This window comes from Vipera berus (genome assembly GCF_964194415.1).
Source record: "Vipera berus genome assembly, chromosome: 2".
Taxonomy (NCBI): domain Eukaryota; kingdom Metazoa; phylum Chordata; class Lepidosauria; order Squamata; family Viperidae; genus Vipera; species Vipera berus.
This window is the reverse complement of record NC_138203.1, coordinates 94,649,363-94,671,585: the sequence shown is the minus strand read 5'-3', so window position 1 is coordinate 94,671,585 and position 22,223 is coordinate 94,649,363.

Here is a 22,223-nt window from a genome sequence, read left to right as displayed (position 1 = left end):
CACCACCCATGAGTCCTGAGAGCATCCCACCACCCATGAGTCCTGAAGGCCCTATGGAGACCATGAGTCCTGAAAGCCACCCACAAGGCACTACTGTGGAAAACAAGTAATCTGGTAGCGAAAACCTCTTTTCTTGATTGGTAAGTCCTGTTGAGACATTTCACATCAGAAGAATGTGCTTGTGGGCTATTCAGATTACTATTCCAAGATAACCGATTTTATCCTTCCCAAAGAACAAAAAAGCTATTTTTTTTGGGGGGGGGGCTGTGGGATGGTTAGATCTAACGTATAAAATAGGCAAGCAAGCGTAGTCCAGTCATAAAGTTCTGAAATAATGCCTGATAATCTTTTTTTTTTTTTGTAGATTTTGTTGAGATGCAAGATACTTAGAAGAAATCTTTTTCTTTCTGGAACAGCTGATGAATACCCCTGATTTAGACTTACTTTTTAAAGCTTTGCAATGTGCTCCTTTAAATAAATTTGACCAGCAATATATTTCTTCTTCTATATTTTTATTTATATTTGTGCAAATGTCAATGAGGATTTGTTTGTTTACAAATCATATGGGAAACAATTGCCAAAGACTGGCCTTTGGAGCTGGGTGGAATGGACAATTGGCCGCAGTCACCTTCTCCTGCCTGCTTCACCCCAGCCTTCCTGCCCCAGCCAACCCTCTGCAGGTGTTCATTCCTGGCTGCCCCTCCTCCATCGCTCTTCCCCCACCACGCTCAACTTCCATGTCATCCGCAAGAGATTGGCTGTGAGACAAATCGTCACAGCCAATTCACCATTTGGGACAATTAGCTGTGTGTCCCGGTAGGCAATGTGCATGCCGAAGAGAGGGCCTCTGCCTTCCCATTTGAAGCAGCATGCAGAGGAGGTGCTGAACAGAGTGAGCAGAGGCCTCCTCACTGGGCTTTTTCAAAAGGCTGTGTGCTAGGAGGCGAGGGACATGGCAGTTCCTGTGGACGGAAACTAGGCTCCTCTCCCACCCCCATCAATTAGGCCTTCCTAGGGGCAGCACAGCACTCTGCCACCCTGAAAAGCGAGGGCAATGGGCTCCATCCTGCCTCACCATGCCCACCCACTGCCCACTGCCATGCCATCCCCTTGGACACGGAAGGGAGAGTCTGCCCTGTGCAGTGATTTGCTCGACTGCTACCTTAGCCAGGACCAGTGGCAGTGCTGTAGTCCAGTACAGGGCAGAGCTCAGCTGCGCAGCAGGCAGGCCTGTCAGCCAGCTGGCCTGCTGGCAGGCAGAAAGGCAAAGTAAATCCTTTCCCTTGGGCCCCTGCCTGGCATGGAGTGGTAGCATCACTGAGGGGCACAGCCTAGGGCTTTGATTGGACCCCTCTGGCCCAGCCGTGTCTCTTTGGATGACCTGGGGCAGCTGGGCTCCACAGGCCCTCCATGACAGGCCCCCTTCTTGTGCTGACCCAGCTGATCTGAGCTCTACTGAAGCTGGCAAGGCTAATCAAGATGGCTACACACACACCCCTTGTGGTGGCCTAGCCAGGCTGAATTCTGCCTAGCTGGAAAGGCAAATCAGGGCAGCTGCAAATAGGCAGCTGGACTACAGCATCTCTCAAAGGGAAGGCAGTGGGTGGGTGTCTTTATCCCTTGAGGCAGCTTCAGCAATGCCTTTGTACTTGTTAACAGCAAGAGGGATGACTGCTCATAACTCTTGTTTCTTCAAAAAAGTGACTTTCCAAGGAGGAAGAGAAAAACCTACTAAACAACTCTCTTCCATGGGTGGAGACTTCCTCTGGGCAGGTACAGAGCTCAAGAAAATAAACCATGGTCTGGCCTCTTTGACTGCAAACAGTTTCAAGCAGACCCACTTTGCACCTCATTCTCTACCTCAGAAACAACAAAAGGATGTGGGGGGGCAGATTTTTAGTGTAGAGCAAGAATCCAACATGGGATAAAAGTGTAGAAGATTCCAAGCCTCTTGAAACCTGAGGGGTCCACCGCATCTGCTGCATCCTGCCAAAACATGGAGCCCTCCACACATGCTGAATTAAAGCCCCCATGGTCCACAGCCAGGATGGGCACTGCAGTCCAGCAGGGCTGGAAGTCTAGACTAAGCTGCTCTATCTTTTTTGAAGCCCTAGGAAAATTTTATCCTTCTGTGAATTAAGCAATATTTCTTTGTCAAGCAATAAAAATGGGATCTTTCACCCAGGTGTTGGACATCATTTCTCAAGGTAGCTTTAGGATGATTCCATAAATCAGACATGGCAAACACGCGATGTCACGTGATGTCATGCAACACATTGGGATTGTTTTGCCATTGCCAGCAATGGGGTGGGCACGGCTTCCACGTGAGGCGTCCGGCCCGCAGGCCAGCAGTTTGACAACCCTGCAATAAACCATGCTTTTAAATATCTTAAGTATGCAGAATGTGTGAACCAGGTCCGCTCTGTCTGCTGCAAAATGTTATGTGCTCCTGGCTACTTTTTTTCTTGACCAGAAGCAAGCTCGCCTGACCAATAACCAGCCAAGACACAGTGTTTTGTTTCATTTATTTCAATAAGCAGGGAGAGAAACTATCAACGCTTGGTTCTTTCCAAAGTTCCAACCCAAAATGAGATTACACTCTTTCCAACCACCTCCTACATATTTCCTGTTACATACTGAATCACACATCACATGTACATTAACATTAAGAGATAATTTACAGAAGGTGTGTCAGTTAATATTCATCAGTTAATTAAACATGCTCAGTTCTCTGTTTTGAGTTCTGGGCCTCTTTTTAGGACTTCTTAGAACAATAGGCTCTTTCCTGATTTTCAGTTTAATCTGCCTTTCCTGTTATCTCATTCAGCCAGTTTTCCTATTATCCCATTCAGTTAATTTTCCCTGGCTAGCCAGGGCTTTTTTTTGTCATAGAACGCTCAGAATGGAGTTCCGGCACCTTTTTTGGATGGAACCTTGTAGGGTAGGCAAGGCGGGTTGTATGACATATGTGGGTTCCGGCACCTTTTTCTTTTACAAAAAAAGCACTGTGGCTAGCTATTTCCTCTTGCAACTGCTTTACAGCTCAAGACCCAAATAATTTTTGCCTATGGATTTATCTTACATCTTCCCTTTATGCTACCCTTTCCTGGTTCCCCATTGTAGTTTCTTTGGCAGGAAAAAACGTGGTCCTAGTTTCTTGCTCCCAGACCAGAAATTTCTTCATTCACCTTGCTCTGCCTCAAATGAATACAATTATTTTGGGAGTTTGGTTAACAAACCAAAGTGTGCAGACAAATCCCCCTCTCCCCGAGATACAAGCATAACATTTTAACCTCCTGCTGCAGCTGGCAACTCTCCTGGCAGGAGCCTTCGCACATCGACAGCAATGGACAAGTGATTCGGCATCCAGCAAGGAAGGTTCAACGCGTCCTTTTGAAATGCCACAGCAGGAATCAATTTCACCTAACACCAAGTCCAGAAAAATACCGGGTAAGGGGAGGTGGATCATACATGGCCAGACCACAAGCATCCACCCCACCAGCTAAGGGCTGTTTATTGCAAGCAGGAGATTTATGGACATGCAAAGGCAGCCTTGATTTTTCCATGAGGTAGTGCAGAGGTTCAAAGAGAAGGGAGGCTCCGCTTTCCGGCTCAAAATTTAATAAGCACAACAAGAGAGGAAAATGAAATCCTCTCTCCATGTTTTACAGCAGACAGAGCAGACCTGGTTCACAAATCCTGCACACTTAAGCTGTTTAAAAACATGGTTTATGGAATAATCCTAAAGCTCCCTTGAGAAATGATGCCTAACACCTGGGTGAAAGATCCCACACATAGCCAGGCCAGAGGGGTGGTAGGCAAGCCCGGGGCTGTGCCCTCGGGGACTCTGACCCCTCCCCTCTATGCCAGGTGGGTGCGCAGGGGAAGGGACTCTCTCTGCCTATCCACCCACCACTCTGCCCAGCACAGCACTGGACTGCAGCATTACCACTGGTGCCGGGCAAGGCAGCGGCTGAGCGAATATACTCTGCAGGGCAAACACTCTCTGCTTTAGTTAATAAGCAGGCGAGACAGCAAGTTAACAATCTAACTCTTTTATTTAGAACCAGACAAAGAACAAGGGAACAAGACATCTATTTATACTGACAGCTGCCGGCGGATTGACCAATCAGGGGTGAGTCTGTTCCCGCGCCGTAGTCTCCGCCAATCGGGGCCGTCCGGTTTTGACAGCTCGGAGCTGTCATCTGTAGCGCGTGTTGAACTGTCAATTGTTGGCGCTTGCGCGGTTTCGCCCGGCAGCTTTTGACAGCTGTCAAAAGCTGCCGCGGTTTTACCTCAGCCCTGTAACTTCTGTTTAACTCAATATAATAACAATTAGTAAATACACAACACCCCTTCCCCCTCCCTCTGATTGAGTTGATTCTACCCCTACTGTTTCTTTTTTGGGTTTCCCCATTCGTAGTCTTTTAGGTAGGTGGGAGGTTTCTTTAGTCTCTCGGAGCGCCGGGGAGTTGTCTCGGTTGGATGTTCTGTTTCCCCTGGGGCTTCTCGGGTTGGCTCCGGGGGCAGGGGGTTTGGCTCTGCCGGTTCCGCGTTGGTTGGGGTGGGGTGTTGAAATGGTATGTTCCGATCGGGGGAGCTTTGTCGTGCCAGTCTTTGCGGCGGTGCTTCTGTCAGCATTTCGTCGTCACCCCTTCCCACTATGTTTTGAGGACTGCGTTGGCGGAGTTGGTCTATGTGTCTGCGGATATGTATATTTTGTCCAATGTCAATGATGTATGACAAGGGGCCTGTTTGTTCGATGACTACCCCTTGTGTCCATTTGTTCCCTCCCCTGTAGTTTCTAGCCCAGACAGCTTGCCCTGTGTTGAGAGTTCTATGTTGGAGGGGTGGTTCTGGGTCTGGAGGGGATCTGTCTGGGTGGAGACGGTCTAGTCTGGTGGTTAATCTTTTGCCCCAGCGAAGCTCTGCTGGGGACTTCCCGGTAGTTGTGCAAGGCGTGGTGTGTTGGGACAAAAGAAATTGTGCCAGTCTTTGGTGCCAGTTGCCGGAGATGATCTTGCGCAGTGCCTCCTTGGTTGATTTTACCATCACCTCTGCCAAGCCGTTCGTCGATGGGTGAAAGGGAGCCGTGGTGGTGTGCCTAATAGAGTTCGCCGTTGTGAAACTCTGGAATTCGTAGGAGGTAAATTGGGGGCCGTTATCGGAAACTATAACATCAGGAAGCCCATGTGTGGCGAATAATCCCCTTAAAACTTGTATTGTGGCTGAGGAAGTTGTGCTGGCTACTGGCGCCACCTCTAGCCATTTTGAAAAGCTGTCTACGACAATTAGGAATGATTGTCCCTGGAATGGACCTGCATAATCTATATGAATGCGAGACCAGGGTGTCTTTGTAGTTTCCCATCTATGTATGGGAGCCTGTGGCTGGGCGGCTCTAACTAGCTGGCAGGAATAGCAGCCAGCTACGTGTGTTTCAATGTGTTTGTCTAAACCAGGCCACCAGACATAGCTTCTGGCCAGAGCCTTCATTTTGACGGTGCCCGGGTGCCCTTCGTGGAGGCTCTCTAGCACTTTGAGTCTGTGTTTGTCAGGGATGATTACCCTGCTGCCCCATAAGAGACATCCCTGATGGGTGGATAATTCCTTTTGTCTTACGATGTAAGGTTGGAATTGTGGGTCCTGGGGTGAGTATTGCCAGCCCGTCGTGACATAGCCTAGGACTCTGCCTAGGATTTTGTCTGCAGCGGTAGCTGCGGAGATATCTTTGACAGATAATGGGCATTCTGGCAGCTCTGAGATAGCCAGTATTCTTCCAGCTGGTGCTGGGTCTGGGTCAACTATTGGTTGGGGCAGTCTGCTCAGGCCATCCGCATGGCCCATGGTTTTCCCTGGCCTGTATTCTAAGTTGTATGAATAGGCTGATAGAAAGGTAGACCATCTTAGGATGCGGGGAGATAATATTTGTGGTGTTAGCCTGTTTACTGTAAAAAGTCCTAACAGGGGCTTATGATCTGTGAAAATAGTAAATGGTCGGCCATACAGGTAATGATGAAATTTTTTTACGCTAGCCACTATAGCTAAAGCCTCTTTATCGATTTGAGCGTAATTACGCTCAGGTTTTGACAGCGTTCTAGAATAGAACGCTACAGGGGTCTGTATTCCTTCTTTAGTTAAATGGCTTAGGACCGCTCCGATGCCGTACGGGGAGGCATCGCAGGCTAGACATAAGGGCAGCTGATCGTTAAACAGGGCTACCGTTGTGCTGCTGGAGAGTAAGTTTTTTAGTAGGTTAAAACTTTTATCATGCTCAGGGGTCCACGTCCAGGGTTTGCCCTTGTCTAATAATCTATGTAAGGGTTCTGCAATGGAGGCTTTATGCGGTAGGAAGGTGTGATAAAAGTTAACTAAACCTAAGAAAGCCTGAAGTTCTTGTTTGTTTTTGGGGGTTGGTGCTGTTTTAATAGCTTTAATTTTTGTGTCCGTGGGGTGAATTCCCTTAGCGTCTATTTTAAAACCTAAGAACTCTGTTGAGGGCACCCCGATGGAGCATTTGTCTCTTTTTAATTTGAGACCAGCCTTCCTGAACCTTAGGAGCACCTTAGTTAGTTTGTCAGCTAGGTCCGTTTCTGATTCCCCTGCAATTAGGACGTCGTCAAAATATGGGCAGACCCCGGGAATCCCCTTAAGTGTTTTCTCCATGATTTCCTGGAAGATTCCCGGGGCTGCAGAGATGCCAAATTGAAGGCGGTTAATTTTGAATGCTCCCTTGTGGGTGACTATTGTTTGAGCCAAAGCGGTGTCAGGGGTGACAGGCAGCTGTAAATACGCCTGCGCCAAGTCTAACTTGGCAAATATGGCGCCTGACTTAATGGCCGCGAGGATGTCTTTGACAGCCGGGACCGGGTAGGCATGTGCATTTAATGCGAGGTTGAGGGTCGCCTTATAGTCGGCACATAATCTTATTTGGCCGTTTGGCTTAACTGGGGTCACTATGGGTGTCTCCCACTCGGCCCCTTCTACCGGTTCGAGGACCCCTAAGTTTGTTAATCTGTCAAGCTCCGCTTCTATTTTTCCCCTCAAGGCGAAGGGAACCCTTCTGGCCTTGATTCTGACAGGCATCACATTTGGGTTCAGTTTAAGTGATACGGGCGGTCCCGTGTATTTCCCTAGTGAGCTGTCAAAAACGTCCGCGAATTGAAGGCAGACGGATTCCAATTTTGACAGCTGAATGGCGTTGACACCTGTCAACGCTATTCCTAGTGCCTCAAACCAGTCTAATCCTAGCAGGCTGATTCTGTTTTCTTGGGTCACAAGAATAGGGAGGGATCCTTTAAATTTCTTGAACTCTACGGGGACGGAAGCTTTTCCCCGGAGTTTAATGGGCGTTTTCTGGAAGTCAGCTAGGCAGAGTTTGGTGGGTCTAAGGGCGGGCCTTTTCCTACTTCGGTTACAAATGTCCCTGTAAGTTTGCCATGAGATTAGTGAGACGGAGGACCCAGAGTCCACTTCCATCTCACAGGGAATTCCTTGAATCCGAACGTCCACCTTGATTTTGGGCTTAAGAGTGCTGTGGACCGTATGTTTCTCCGCCCTCCCTCTTACATTAAGCACTAGGGTTCTGGGACTGTGCCTGGCTCTGAGTGTATGTGGGGTCATACCTTCGGCTGTCACCTCCAGGTCATGCAGGTTTTCCCGGCTCCGGCTGTGGCACACGGCTTTGAGGTGGCCTGTCTTCCCGCACCCATGGCATTTGGCACTGCGGAACCGGCACGTTGCTCTAGGGTGGCTTCCGCCGCAGCTGGCACACTTCGCCCTGTTTGTCGGGAAGTTAGGGCCCCTCTGGTTGTTGGCAGGCCCCCCCTTGTAGTTGCGTTGCAGCCTCAGTTTCTCGAACCGCCGTTGTACCGCGTCTATGTCTGTGGGGCCGTCGTCGTCCTCGGAACCACTGAACCTGCCGTCTTCCTGGTGCACGGACCCCCTGGGTCCGCTGTCAGGTACCCGTCGGTCGTCTCCGTGGCAGTCTTCGTATGCGATGACTTCTCTGGCCACATCGGTCATTGTCATTTCAGGCTTGGCGATCAGCTTCTTTCTCAGCCGTTCGTCCTTGAGCCCTATGACAATCTGGTCCCGGATTCGGTCTTCTAAATCCGGGAACCGGCACCGACGTGCGGCGTGCCTGACCCGGGTTATAAAGTCATTTGCTGGCTCGTCAGGAAGCTGGAGTTTCCAAGTGAAGTTCACTCTCCAGTAGAGTTCTGACTTGAGGGGCATGAAGTATTTACTCAGCCCCTCGGTGAGGTCTGCGTAGGAGATAGTGGCGACCGGCTCCGGGGTGAAGATCCCCACAGCGGCATCATAAACGGCGGGGCCGCTGAGCCAGAGGAGGGCGGCTGCCTTGGCCCGGTCATCCGTGATCTTCTTGACTACCAGGTATCCTTCTACCTGGCCCAGATGAGATTCCCAGCCTTCCGGGTGGCGGGTATCGAATTCTCGGATGTGGCCGTGGTTCGTCATGCTGTCTGTGCTTATGGGTGCCTCTGCTTGCGTTGAGTGGAAGTTCAGCTTTCCAGTGACTTAGCAAGTGACCAGCTCGGCTAAGGGGAAAAATCTCTTCTCCCCTTAGGTAGTGACTTCAGCTTAGGCAAGCAGGTATCCCATCCTCGTCGCCAGTGCTTTACTTAATAAGCAGGCGAGACAGCAAGTTAACAATCTAACTCTTTTATTTAGAACCAGGCAAAGAACAAGGGAACAAGACATCTATTTATACTGACAGCTGCCGGCGGATTGACCAATCAGGGGTGAGTCTGTTCCTGCGCCGTAGTCTCCGCCAATCGGGGCCGTCCGGTTTTGACAGCTCGGAGCTGTCATCTGTAGCGCGTGTTGAACTGTCAATTGTTGGCGCTTGCGCGGTTTCGCCCGGCAGCTTTTGACAGCTGTCAAAAGCTGCCGCGGTTTTACCTCAGCCCTGTAACTTCTGTTTAACTCAATATAATAACAATTAGTAAATACACAACACTCTCCTCCTAGTCCTGGGTGATGGTGTGGCAATGGGCATCCAGTGAGCATGGTGAGGCAGGATGAAGCCCATTGGGAGAGGCAAGGCACTGCACCACCACCAGGAAGATGTGCCTGGCAGGGAGGAGTGGCCTGATTGCCATACATAGCAACCGCCGTGTCCCCCGCCTCCTGGTGCACAGCGTTTTGAAAAAGCTCAATGCCCGAGGTGGTGGCCCACCCCACCCAGAATCCTCTCTGCATGCTGCACCCAACGGGAAGGCAGAGGCCCCAGTGCTCAGTGCATGGGATGTAAGCGAATTATCCAGCATGGTGACTTGGTCATGGCAATTTTCAGGGTTGACATGGAAGAGGAGGAGTGATTGAGATAAAAGGCAGGGGAAGAGCGATGGAGGAGGGGTAGCCAGGGATGAACATGCGCGAAGGGTCAGCTGGGGCGAGGAGGGCTGGGGTGAAGCAAGCAGGGCCAGACAACTGTGCCCGATTGTCTATTGTGCCCAGCTCCAAAGGCCAGTCTGTTGGCAAATGTTTCCCATCTGATTTGTAAACAAACACATCCTCACTGACATTTGCATAAATATAAATAAAAATGTAGAAGAAGAAATGTGAGGCTGGTCAAATTTATTTAAAGGAATGCATTACAAAGCTTTAAAAAATCAGTCTGAATCAGGGTCATTCATTCAGCTGTTCCAGAAAGAAAAAGATATCTTCTAGGTATCTTGCATCTCAACAAAATCTACACACACAAACAAACATACAAAAAAAAACATTATCAGGCATTATTTCAGAACTTTATGACTAGACTAAGTGTTGGTGGCCATTTCATAAGTTAGATCCACCCAGGAGTTACCCCTTGAGTGACAAAGTACAGGTTATCAATTATATTCTTTGGCTGTTAGCAGCCTTTCTAACTTACACTTACTCCCCATTCTCCATGGGTTCAACATGCCTGGAAGACATTGTATTGAGGAAAGAAGATTTAGACCCTCACTCAAAGGGTAACTCCTTCTTTCTCTCCATTTCTCCTGCTTGATTCAGAACTTCAAGGGACTAAGGATTAGGTGAATAGCCCACTCTGCTCACAGCCGCAGGACACAACAAAAAGTGGCCTTGTAGCATCTTCTCTATTTACCAGCAAGGGAGGATAAGATTTTTCCCAAAGCCAGATTTTGATTTGTCATTTTGGTCTCCCATTGTCTAACTGATGGCCCTCCTTGACATTTTCATTTTCTGAAGCTCCTTCAAAAAACATGTTCCATCTACTTGATCCATTGAATGAGGGCCAAGGAAATATGAACCCAAAGTAGTTCAACACCTCAGTGTACTTCATTTCCTTAGGCCTTTTGAAAATCTTTTGCTTTGACTGAGATGTGACAGGGCATAAAAGTGAAAACTGTCTCCCATAACTAAGCACAATGTCACTTTTCTGGTTGTCCATGTGCAGGATTACCTATCATTCAATTGGTGAACTCCTTGGTCATGTGCCAAGAGAAATGAGAACATTGAAAGAGGCATTGTTGTCACAGGTGGAGAGGAAGCAGCTGTGTTATGTGAATGTTAATATATCTATTTTCTATAGAATGTTACATAGTGTACATTTGATAATATAGTACCCACTACTAAACAATATTAACCCAGGAGTTAGGCTTCTGTTATAAAGTAAAACTATGCTATCAAGGATACCACAAACTTTACTTGAACATATTCACTTTTTCATCACTAGGCCTTCACCATTTGACTGGTTTTCTGGTAATTATCAGTTTATTTTTTTTTCAAATCAGGTGCTCCAAACTGAAAATGTTTGAGCACCTCTGCTACAGAAGAACCAAACTGGATAAACAATGAATAGTTCTTGGGCAAGAAGACTTCATCCACAAAGTGATCCTAGACAGTTTGCAGATGGGGGAAAAAATAAAAACCCCATCCCACAAAAATAGCTAAAAGTATCAGTCATCTTACAATGGTAGTATGAGTAACCCACAAAGCATCTTGCCCTCTGATGTGAAATGTCTTGAAAGGACTTACCAATCACCAAAACATGTTTTTGCTGCCACTCTACATGGGTTCCACAGGAGGCGACATTCCTTGGGAGTGGCTTTCAGGACTCATGGGCCCCATAGGGCCTTCAGGACTCACGGGTGGTGGGATGCTCTCAGGACTCATGAAACATGGGAAGCTCTCGGGATCGATGGGCCAAGGGTGATCCTCAAGATCCATGGACTCCTCAGGCCCTGGAGGCCATGGAGGTCCTGGGTGTCTGGGAGGCCCTGGAGGACCTGGGGTCTGGGAGGCCCAGCAGGACCATTACATGCTAGTTCTATTAAAGCCTTTATTAGAGGGTCAACTATCTCCTTTGGACAGTGAAATCCGGGATTTAAAGGTGGGTTTTGAGGTGGATCTCCCTGAGTTGGGTAGCTTGGATGTGATGGATGAAATGGGTATGGCCGTGGTTCACTAATTTCAATTTCTGTATGGAGGGCCTGGAAAAGAAGGAGAAAAATGAGGAAACAAATTAGATTAAAATGATAAAAAAAATGAGATTAGAAGTTGTAAATAAAATGATTTTACTATATTCCACTTTTTTGTGACAACTGTTTTTTTATGAAATCAGTCCAAAACCAGTATTATTTACAGAACTGATTACCCAAGGCAAAACAAGCCAGCCATCAGTAAAGATGGCATCCCATCACAAGAGCAACAAGCAAGAGTTTTCATTGCCTTTAGCCATGTATCTGGAAGTCCATATGAAAAATTGGATCCCCAGTTTTAAATTGGTTTAGTGGTTCATGGGACTGTAGAAGCTGACTTCCCCTCACAGGCTGTTGCCTTCCAAAACTTAGAGACATTGACCCAAATCCACCTTTGGAAATTTTTTAACAGGAAATACTTACTTTGAAACCTCTATTGTATATATATATATCAGTGTTAGTCCACCCTGGCAATTGTGGATTTGAACTCCTAGAATTACTTAGCAAGCCATGCCACACATCTTAAAAGTTGTCAAGGCTGGAAACACTGCTCCATGCTAACAAGCAGGAAGATATGGTTGAAGTCTCTGCAAGCTATGAACTTCCTACATAGACTGAACATTTCTTCCCTTTCTCTCTCTCTGTCTCTCAGATTCCTCCATCCCAGCCTCTATTTTCAGTCTGGGGTCCTAATGATGACTTCCCTCACTGAACCTTCAAATAAGAATCTTGAGAAAATGAATGTTCTACCCAACCCATTCCATTAGCGGCACATGACCTCCTGACTCTCCAAAACTTTGCAGTTATTATTTTTTTGAAGCAATAAATGAATGCTACCTACTTCTGACATACAGTCACAAGAAGTAATATGGGCACAGTACCTCAAAAGGAGCAATGATGCTCAAAGGACCGGCAAGAAAAAGTACAATCTTCATTTTGTTGGATAAACCTGTAAGAGGAATTATTTATTAGTTATTAATAGTTAACTGAATGCCAAGTTAATTCATGCTGCTCAAGAAAAATTTGTTGGTCTCCAAATGACTATTCGAACTCTCGCCTACCATGAGATGCGCATTTGGAATTTTGCTTCCCAGATCTCATGGTTCTACCCAATTGTGTTTAAGAAAGTGATACAATCATGTGTTGATTTCTAATAAATATCAATGACAAAAAAAGTCTTCAGGGTTCTCCGGAGAACATGCTAATTATTTTAAAAGCCAATGTAAACATTCATCCCTCCCATTGGTGTATAAGAGTCCGAACTGAATCTCCTGATTTATATTTAAGAGAAAGAGGCGCTGGAGACATTAATGATCCTGAACAATGTGGATCCTTTACAGTTTTGAGATTACACCCTTCCAAAGCTTTTGGGCAAAGCCCTCTCAGTGATTGCATTCAGAAGATGGACCCTCTTTCTTCATGAGAAAACAAATGACTTTCTAACAGGCAGAGAAGGGCATGGGTGCCTCAGCGATTAATTCCTTAATACCCAAGCTTTATCTGACTACGAGCATTGGAAATAAGCTATTAATAGAAAAAAGTATTACTATTTTATGTAAAGAATTTAATGCTCCTCTTTACTCATCATGGTGAAAAGAAGAGTTAAAATAGAAATAGAAATAAAGATTACTCTCCTCAGATGATATGTCCGAAACTGACTATTTGATCACCTTAAAATGAATAATGTGTTTCTTATACGAGATGACCAAAATATTAGAAGAAGCAATGCAATATAAAAAATTGTGGTGCAAAGCTATAAGCTATAGCTATAAGTAAATTGATTTCAGTGAAAAGGTTAAGTATCTCAAAGCGATCAAAATTCACAAGCTAATATTTATCCAGCTCTTCATATCAGTAAAGCTCCGCTGAGGAAGTATTAAAACAAATATATTCTGACTTACCTTGTCTTTGCGATGCAGTTTTTGTTCCACTCTCTCTGAGTGATCTTCTGAGGTGAAGTGGCAATGCTTATATACTCTCTGAAACCTCCTGGTATTAGGTGGATCATCTGACCACACATCGTGTCTGGTTAGAAGATTTTCGCTTTGATCTCTTGCAATTACGCAATAATCTTCAAAATTGCTGTATTTTGAAATCTTTTGTGGCTTCCAGAAGATGGTTTTGTGGCAAAGTTGGGCAAGGCACTGGATTTGGACTTCAACACATTTTAGACTTGTTGTGTAACTATTTCCACATTCTTAATTGGTTTGTGTCCCCCTCCTTGCCACAAGTTGAGGGGCTTATGAGTTTTCTATTATGGTTGAGAGCTATGCTGGAGGTATACACCACAAGAAAGTATATCAGTAGGGTCACCCACCTCAGATAGGTCTCAACTGTGGAGCCAGACTAAAATATTCCACAACCCATTAACCTTGATGAGACAACAAAAAAGGGATCCCATATTGTATTGGTCATCTCCCAGGTTAATAAGGACTACAGCAGTTGCTGTCCCTGGCAGCTGTCATAAAGTGAGCTCCAGGCAACCTACTCCACAAAATACTCACCAAGAAAATTCTATGGTAAATGTCTCAAACAGTATACAGTAAGATGCCCACGGATAAGGCAAGAGGAAACCCAGTTGCTGGATAAGCAATTGTACAGAGATATATTGGATATATTATTCAAAACGTGATATGAGGAAAATAAATGGTGCCCAAAGAACATGATGGCTGGACCCCATCAAAGTGGACATCAGCCAGAGCTTAGAAAAACTCAAAGAAGCAGTGCAAGATAGTAAGAAGTGGAGAGACCTGGCCCGTAGGATCCCCAAGAGTTGGCCTCGCCTGAACGGATAACATCATCAACATCTGCCTCACTAGACAACAATCACAATATGGGATTACTTTGTTCTTCTTTTTTTTACAGAGCAATGAAAATGTGGAATATAAAGTTTATATTCTGTTTATTCCTCAAAAGTCCAAGATTCCAATTTCCCTTTAGAAAAAGAACAGAAAAACTTATAATGCAACAATCAAAAATAGAAAACCAATTTCACTGGGGAAAAAGTAAATGCCTAGTTATGGATACATCCCTCTTTCCATAACACTCCTAGAAAATCTAAATAACAACTGTGGTTTCTCGGCCCCATTCTAGTCTTCATCATCTGTCTGTTCTTTATTATCACTTTGTTCCCCTGTTGTGCCTCATTTTGCGAAGTGTAAACCTGCAAGTCTGGTTCACACAAAGAGGCCTATTCACTTAAGGTCCTGGAGCTGTGATCCACCAGGTACTGTAAGTCACAAATCTTGTGGATCAAGGAACTAAGGCTTTAATTCCTCGTTAAATTGAACAAGTGGTTTAGCTTAACATAAAAAATGAGTGAATGATATATATTAGTGCTTCGCTTATCTTGGCTTTTTCTTTAGAATATCAGGCTGTTTTTCTGGATGATTTAATGTTCTTGTGATTATAAATTCCCCTTTTTACTTCTGAGGAAGAATCTGGCTTCTGACTCAGAGTATCATCCATTTCTTCATTGGACACCACAACTGGCCAAGATTTTTGACATTGCATAATGTCCCCAATTACATGAGCTCTGCTTCAGAATTCATCTTTTGTTGCATGTATGACCTGCTTTTCCTCAGACGACTCTAGCTGGGGGGGTTTCTCCTCATTTTTTCCCCAACAACACTGTGAGTAATTGGCTCATATTCACTCTGTAAACTCTGTAGTCTAGTGGGGAATTGAGTTTCTCGAGTCCTGGTTTAGGTTCTGAGTTCATGGCTTTGATATGAATATGGTTGCTGCAGTAGTAAATTCTGAAATGGGCTAAATAGTTGGATTAGTTGATCTCCAAGATCCCTTCTAATCTATAATCCTATGACTGAACCTCAATTTCCCCCCCCCCTCATATTCATGTCATGCTTTGATATTATCTCTAATATTACTCTAGTCTAAAGAAAAAAAACTGTATGAGCAACTGAGAAACTGAGATGGTTCGTTGCTCATCCAAGCAACTTCATCATTAGTTAGGGGCAAAGCATCTGAGAGTTGTTGGAATGTACCAACTCTTGCCACACCAGCTTCAGGGATTTCTCCCCCAAAATGTGTTGCAATATGTCAATGAAGACTCAATCATTCAGGCCAAATGTGTCTAAAGTTTGACATATTAAAACTCAGTTTTGAGAAGAAACCCCTGAAGTTGGTGTGGCAACAGTTGGTAAATTCCATAGACTCTCTGACTCTCTTCCTAATTTTGCTCTGGCTGATAAAGTTGCTTGGATAAGTAACAAAGCATCTCAGATTAACAAAGTTTGATCCCGTTGCCATGATTCAAAATTTAGACACCTTTGGCCATGATGATTGAGTATTCATTGACATATCGCAACACATTTTCGGGAGAAATCCCAGAAGTTGGTGTGGCAAGAGCTGGTACATTCCAACGACTCTCCGATTGTTATCCAAACTAATTTTGCTCTAAATGATGGATGAGCAACAAAACATCTCAGAGTAACAAAGTTTGGTCTAGTTGCCATGATTCAACCTTTAGACTTATATAGATGGGAAAGTTTATAATTACTCATAGGCCTGTCATGTAATGGGGGGAGAATGCATCAGATATTTTTACGGGTTTACAAAATTTTATTAGTTTACTAGAACAGAGGTCCCCAACTTTTTGAGCACCAGGGACCAATTCCGTGGAGAGAGGATTTTCTGCAGACCAGAGGGGGTGTGGTTTCATGTACTGCCTGCATCCCGCGGATGGGGATTTGCTTGTTTGCGCGGACTGGTTTTTAGCATGCCGTGGCCCAGTGCCAATCCACAGACTGGGGATTGGGGAGCCCTGTACTAGAATATAAAATATAAAGGAAAATAAAAATAGAGTTAAACTAGGAGCAGGAAAAAGGGAAGAGAACATGTGGGGTACAAGGGGAAAAAGAAAAAACAATGTTGACTTCTAACTCTTTGTATCACAGTAGAAGATAACATTACAGCCTCAACTTTACTTTTACATAGTACTATATATTAGCCATTTCTATAACAACAAACTATGTAATCAGCAAAACTAAAATCAAAGTTTCATTGTTTTTCCATCTGAAGCACAAAATCCGGAAGCAATTTCCAAATAGAAACATAATTATATATATTTGTGTCTTTGGATAAAGCAATTAAAACTACATTAAAGCTTTCTTTCAGTTAAATATATCAGATCAATAAAAACACCTCTAACTCCAATTAGCTTATTAAATTTAAATCACTCCGTCCAATTTACCCTCATGGAATAAAATCTTTTTCTTCTTTAGAATATCTATCTAATAAATATAAAGTTATCTTTTTCTCCAAGGATTCACAACCTTGTTAGTATCCATGAAGAAAAATCCTAAACTTGTCCTCTTAAAAGTTGTAGATTTACTTGGAACTCTTCTTTCAGTTGCACCGAGAAGCTTGTATTAAACAGTCATCATAATAAAGATTGGTGTCAAATTTATATACCAAAGTGGCAGTTAATTCCTTTGCATTGTCAAATACTTGTGAAATTGCCTCAGTGTTTTCATTCTACAAATAATTGCATCTCTGAATTATTCATCTTTCTTCCAATTACTTGGAAGTTTTCATAACATCTTCAGAACATAATTTAATCTATAAAGTGAAGAGTTTTATTTAAAGATTTCTCAAGCAGCTCTTTTGCAAAAAGTCAAAATCCATCAGTTTCTATCTTCTTAGCTCCCTCTTCTGGTCAAAGAGTAGATTTATAATAAATCAGTTCAAGTTTCCTAGCAAATGAGAATCAGAAAGTGTCAGCCACCCACAACAAAACAATCCAAAGCTATAGATTACTTAAAAGTGATAGAGTAGACACACAACTTTCTATCCTTATATTTTACCATTAAAGAAAGTCCACACTTTCTTATTTTAACTTGCCCTCAGCAACCCTCTTAATTGTTGTTAACAATAAAGGAGTCTTAAAAATGGCACAAATCTTCAAAAAAAAAGTAGCAAGTTGTGACTAAAAAAAAAGTCTTTCTTCGCTAATACAGATAATATTCCAATAACCCCCAACTCAGGGGTAGGCAACCTTGGCTCTTTTATGACTCATCTTGGCTCTTTTATGACTCATGGACTTCAGCTCCCAGAATTCCTGAGCCAGCCATGCTGAGGGGACAGGGAGAGGTTTCCATGCCCCAACTGAACAGCTCACCAGTTACTCCGAAGCACAGCTCCTGAAACTACTTGCAGACTGCTGCTGTATGGAGGATCTTGTGAGGTGATTCTAGGAGATACGGTTCCCTTGTTAATAATAATAATAATAATAATAATAATAATAATAATAATAATAATAATAATAATAATAATAATAATAATAATAATAATAATAATAATAATAATAATAATAATAATAATAATAATAATAATAATAAAAATAATAGGAAGAAGAAGAAGAAGAAGAAGAAGAAGAAGAAGAAAAAGAAGAAGAAGAAGAAGAAGAAGAAGAAGAAGAAGAAGAAGAAGAAGAAGAAGAAGAAGAAGAAGAAGAAGAAGAAGAAGAAGAAGAAGAAGAAGAAGAAGAAGAAGAAGAAAGTTTGAAGGGACCTTGGAGGTCATCTAGTCCAACCCCCTGCTCAGGCAGGAAACCCTATACCATTTCAGGCAAATGGCTGTCCAGTCTTTTCTTAAAAACTTCCAGTGTTGGAGCATTCACCACTTCTGGAGGCAGGATGTTCCACTTGTTAATTGTTCTAACTGTCAGGAAGTTTCTCCTTAGTTCTAGGTTGCTTCTCTCCTTGACTAGTTTCCATCCATTGCTTCTTGTCCTGCTTTCAGGTGCTTTGGAGAATAGCTTGACTCCCTCTTCTTTGTGGCAGCCCCTGAGATATTGGAACACTGCTATCATGTCACCCCTCACCCTTCTCTTCGTTAAACTACACATACCCAATTCCAGCAACCATTCCCTATATGTTTTAGCCTCCAGTCCCCCAATCATCTTTGTTGCTCTTCTCTGTACCCTTTCAAGAGTCTCAACATCTTTTTTACATCATGGTGACCAAAACTGGATGCAGTATTCCAGGTGTGGCCTTACCAAAGCATTGTAAAGTAGTATTAGTACTTCACTTGATCTTGATTCTATCCCTCTGTTAATGCAGCCTAGCACTGTGTTGGCTTTTTGGCAGCTGCAGCACACTGCTGGCTCATATTGAAGTGATTGTCTACTAGGACTCCGAGATCCCTCTCACAGTTGCTACTATTGAGCAAGGTACCACCTATAGTTGAAGAAGCTTCAGTCCAGAGAAAACTCTAATAGATTGGTCAATCAGCCATGTTCATTGGTAGCCCCCGAGTGACAATGCATCAGACACTTTTGATATATTTGTCAGCAATCAACCAGGGTGGACTTTTTTTACGTTTAATGTCAGTGTGAACGTCATTATCATTTGTTAATTTTTTGCACATTTTTTATTATTAGTGTTTGATGGTTGTTAACAATTTCTGCCTGCCTCCTTTATAAGTCAGTTGTCACAGCTACAAAATATCTATTAGGCTCTTTGGCTCTAAGCAGCCTTTCTCTACTTAGCCCCTGTGGGTTCAGTGTGCCTGAGAGACATCTTGGGGAAAAGCAGATCTAGATTTTCACTCACAGGATAACTCCTAGGAATTTTTTATTTCTTTTTCTCCATTTCTCCTCTTTGATGCAGAACTTTGAGGGACTAAGGATCAGGGGAATAGTCCATTGTGCTCACGGCCACAGGAACAATGATTAATAGCTCTGTAGCATCTTCTTATCCAACAGCAAGAGAGGATCAGGTTTGACCCAATGCCAGATTCTGACTGGTCACTTTTGTCCAACTGATGGCCTTCCTTGATGTTTACATTCTTTGAAGCCCATTCATAGAAACCTCTTCCAACCACAAGATTTATTGAGTGAGGGGCCCAGGAAACAAGAGCACAAAGAGCACCATGCACACAGAACCAGCTGCAAAGCTTCCTGGGTTTTGCAAACTTTTACAGGCAGTTTATTCCAGCATCTGCCCAGATTGCTCTGCCCTTCATAAATCTCTTAAAAACAAAGAGGGGGGGAGCCAAACTGAAGTGAGCCAGCCACTGAAATGGACAATGGAATGTCAGGCAGCTTCTGAAAAATTGAACCAACTGCTTGCAGCCAAACCCGTGTTCAAGATTCCTGATCCTGACAAGATGTTTGTCATTCAGGCAGATCCCAGTGGTGTAGCGATGGGGGCAGTCCTCCTCTAAAAAAACCAACAGGGGGCATTGTAGCCCTGTGTCTACACCTCCTGAAAACTCTCCAATGCAAAGCATCACTGGGTGCTTTGGGAGAAGGAGGCTTAAGCACTAAGGTGGGCAGTCTTCACTTGGAGGCACTTCCAAGAAGGTGGTAGGACTTCCTCTGAGGCTTGGACTGACCACAAAAATTTGGAAGCATTGAAAACCTCCCCCCAGAAATTATCCCTTAAACAGATGAGGTGGGCACAATATTTCAATGGCTTTAACTTCATCCTCTGCTATTTCCCTTGAGGGGAAAAAAATTAGTACCCACTGCTCTGTCCAGAATGCCCCAGTACAATAGTACCTGGAAAGAAGTCATAAAATTCCATCATCCCTTCCAGCCAGGTAGCGGTCCCTGCCCTTATGAGAGGGCAGAAAAAGGCTAAGGGGGAAATGGCGGACATATTAACTCAGCTATGAAAAGCGCTTTAATGGATGGTGAGTAGTTTAAGCTCCACAAGGGAGAACTGTCATTGAGAGATGACTTAGCATGGATGGGGACCAAACTTTAAGTACCCTCTACTCAGCGAACCTTGGCCTTATAGCGGAGCCACGATTTAAAAACCACCAAGCATTTCAGGTTCATAAAGACCTTTCACCTTGAGAAAATGCCAATTCTGGTGACCGCACATGAAAAAAGACATTGAGGACTATATGGCCAAGTGGCTACTGACTTGGACTTTGCTTCTGTGCCAGAACTTCCCCAACATACCCCCCAGCATGCCTCTCTAGCTGACTGGTTGAAAACCTTGCAAAACACCTGGCTGGTTATCAGTAAGGGACTAGAGGAGGCAAGAGACCCATGCAAGAAATGAACAGATAAAAAGAGGGCCCTTCAAAAGGAATTAAAACTTGGGGAGAAAGTATACCAAGTTTCTACATTCCAGGAACCATGGGAAATGTAGGGCCCAAATTCATCAGGCCCTCCCCCATTGTTAGAGCTATTAACCCAGTGACAGTGGAGCTGAAATTGCCAAAAAAACCACAAAACCTTAAATGTATCTACCCAGTTTTCCACTGCAGCCTTTTAAAGATTGCAACTGCTTCACCCTTGCATGCTGCAATGAAACTACCCTCCCTCCCATATTAATTGAAGAGGAACAACAGTTGCCCTCCGGTTGAGATTCAAGGTGCTGGTGATGACCTATAAAGCCCTAAATGACATGGGTCCGGATTATTTATGGGAGCACCTTCTGCTGGTGTCTACTTCCCATCGTCCTGTGCACTCCCACAGAGAGGGCCTCCTCAGGGTGCCGTCGGCCAGGGAGTGCCGGCTGGCGGCCCCCAGGGGGAGAGCATTCTCTGTGGGCACGCCCGCCCTCTGGAATCATCTTCCTGTTGAGCTACGGATGGCTCCTGACCTTCGCTCTTTTTGCCGTGACCTGAAAACCTGGTTATTTGAGCTTGCCGGCCTGGACTGAGGGATTGGGATTTTAAATTTTAGAATTTGTCTTGTTGGGGCTAACTTAATTTAATTTATTTTTTAACTTTGTATACCATATTTTAACTGCCCTGTACACCGCCCTGAGTCCTTTGGGAGAGGGGCGGTATATAAATCCAATAAAATAAATAAATAATAAATAAATAAAAGCCAAGGAGATCCTTGACTCCCACCTTTGTAGAAGCAAACTACAATACTTAGTCTTATGGAAAGATTTCCCTCCTTCAGACACAAATGGGTTGATGCTCATCATGTGCAGTACACTCTGTCTCACCCACCAATTTCACAACAAATACCCTGAGAAGCCTAAATAAGTCTGTTGTTTAATCTTAACTCTGTTTTTTTTTTTCTTCTTTTAAGGCTAGCTCTTTTCCTGGAGGGGCAGCATGTCAGGGCTGCCATCCTGCTACATTATTCATTGCCTGCATTCAGCCTGTAATAAGTAATGGGAGGGGGGAGATTGGTGGGATGAGATAAGGGGAGGGCTAACCTGGGAAAAACAAAAAATATGAATTTTGTCATCCTGTGAGAGCCGCCAGCCATTCCAAGGTCACAGGAAAGAATGCAGAACCATCAAGCCCACAAAGACAGGGACTGTTACCCAAACATGATGATAACCAGGGTGGGTGGTGGTGGATGGGAACAAGGGAAAGGTAACCATAAGCTTTGGGCACAAAAAATCCAGATCCAGCTTTCCTTCTTCATTAACCATTTGGCTTTATTAAAGTGTACTTTTTCAACCATTAAGTAAATCCTAATCACAATCCTTAATGTGTACCTCAGAGGGAACAAGGATGCCCAAAAGACAGGCAAGAACCCTGAAAGAACAAATAGTTATTAGTTACTAACAATTAGTTAACTGAATGCCAAGTTAATTCATGCTGCTTCAGAAAATGTTTGGATCTTAGTCACAAACAGAATTTTTTTTTGTCTTGATTACCAGCTTCATGTGTCTATTAGAACTCGCTCCTACCATCAGATGGATATGTGGAATTTTGCTTCCCAAGTCTCGTGGCTCTAATTATACCTATAAATGCTATACGATTCTATTTAAGAAAGTGATATAACTGCGTGTTGATTTCTAACAAATATCGATGATAAAAAATCCTTCAGCG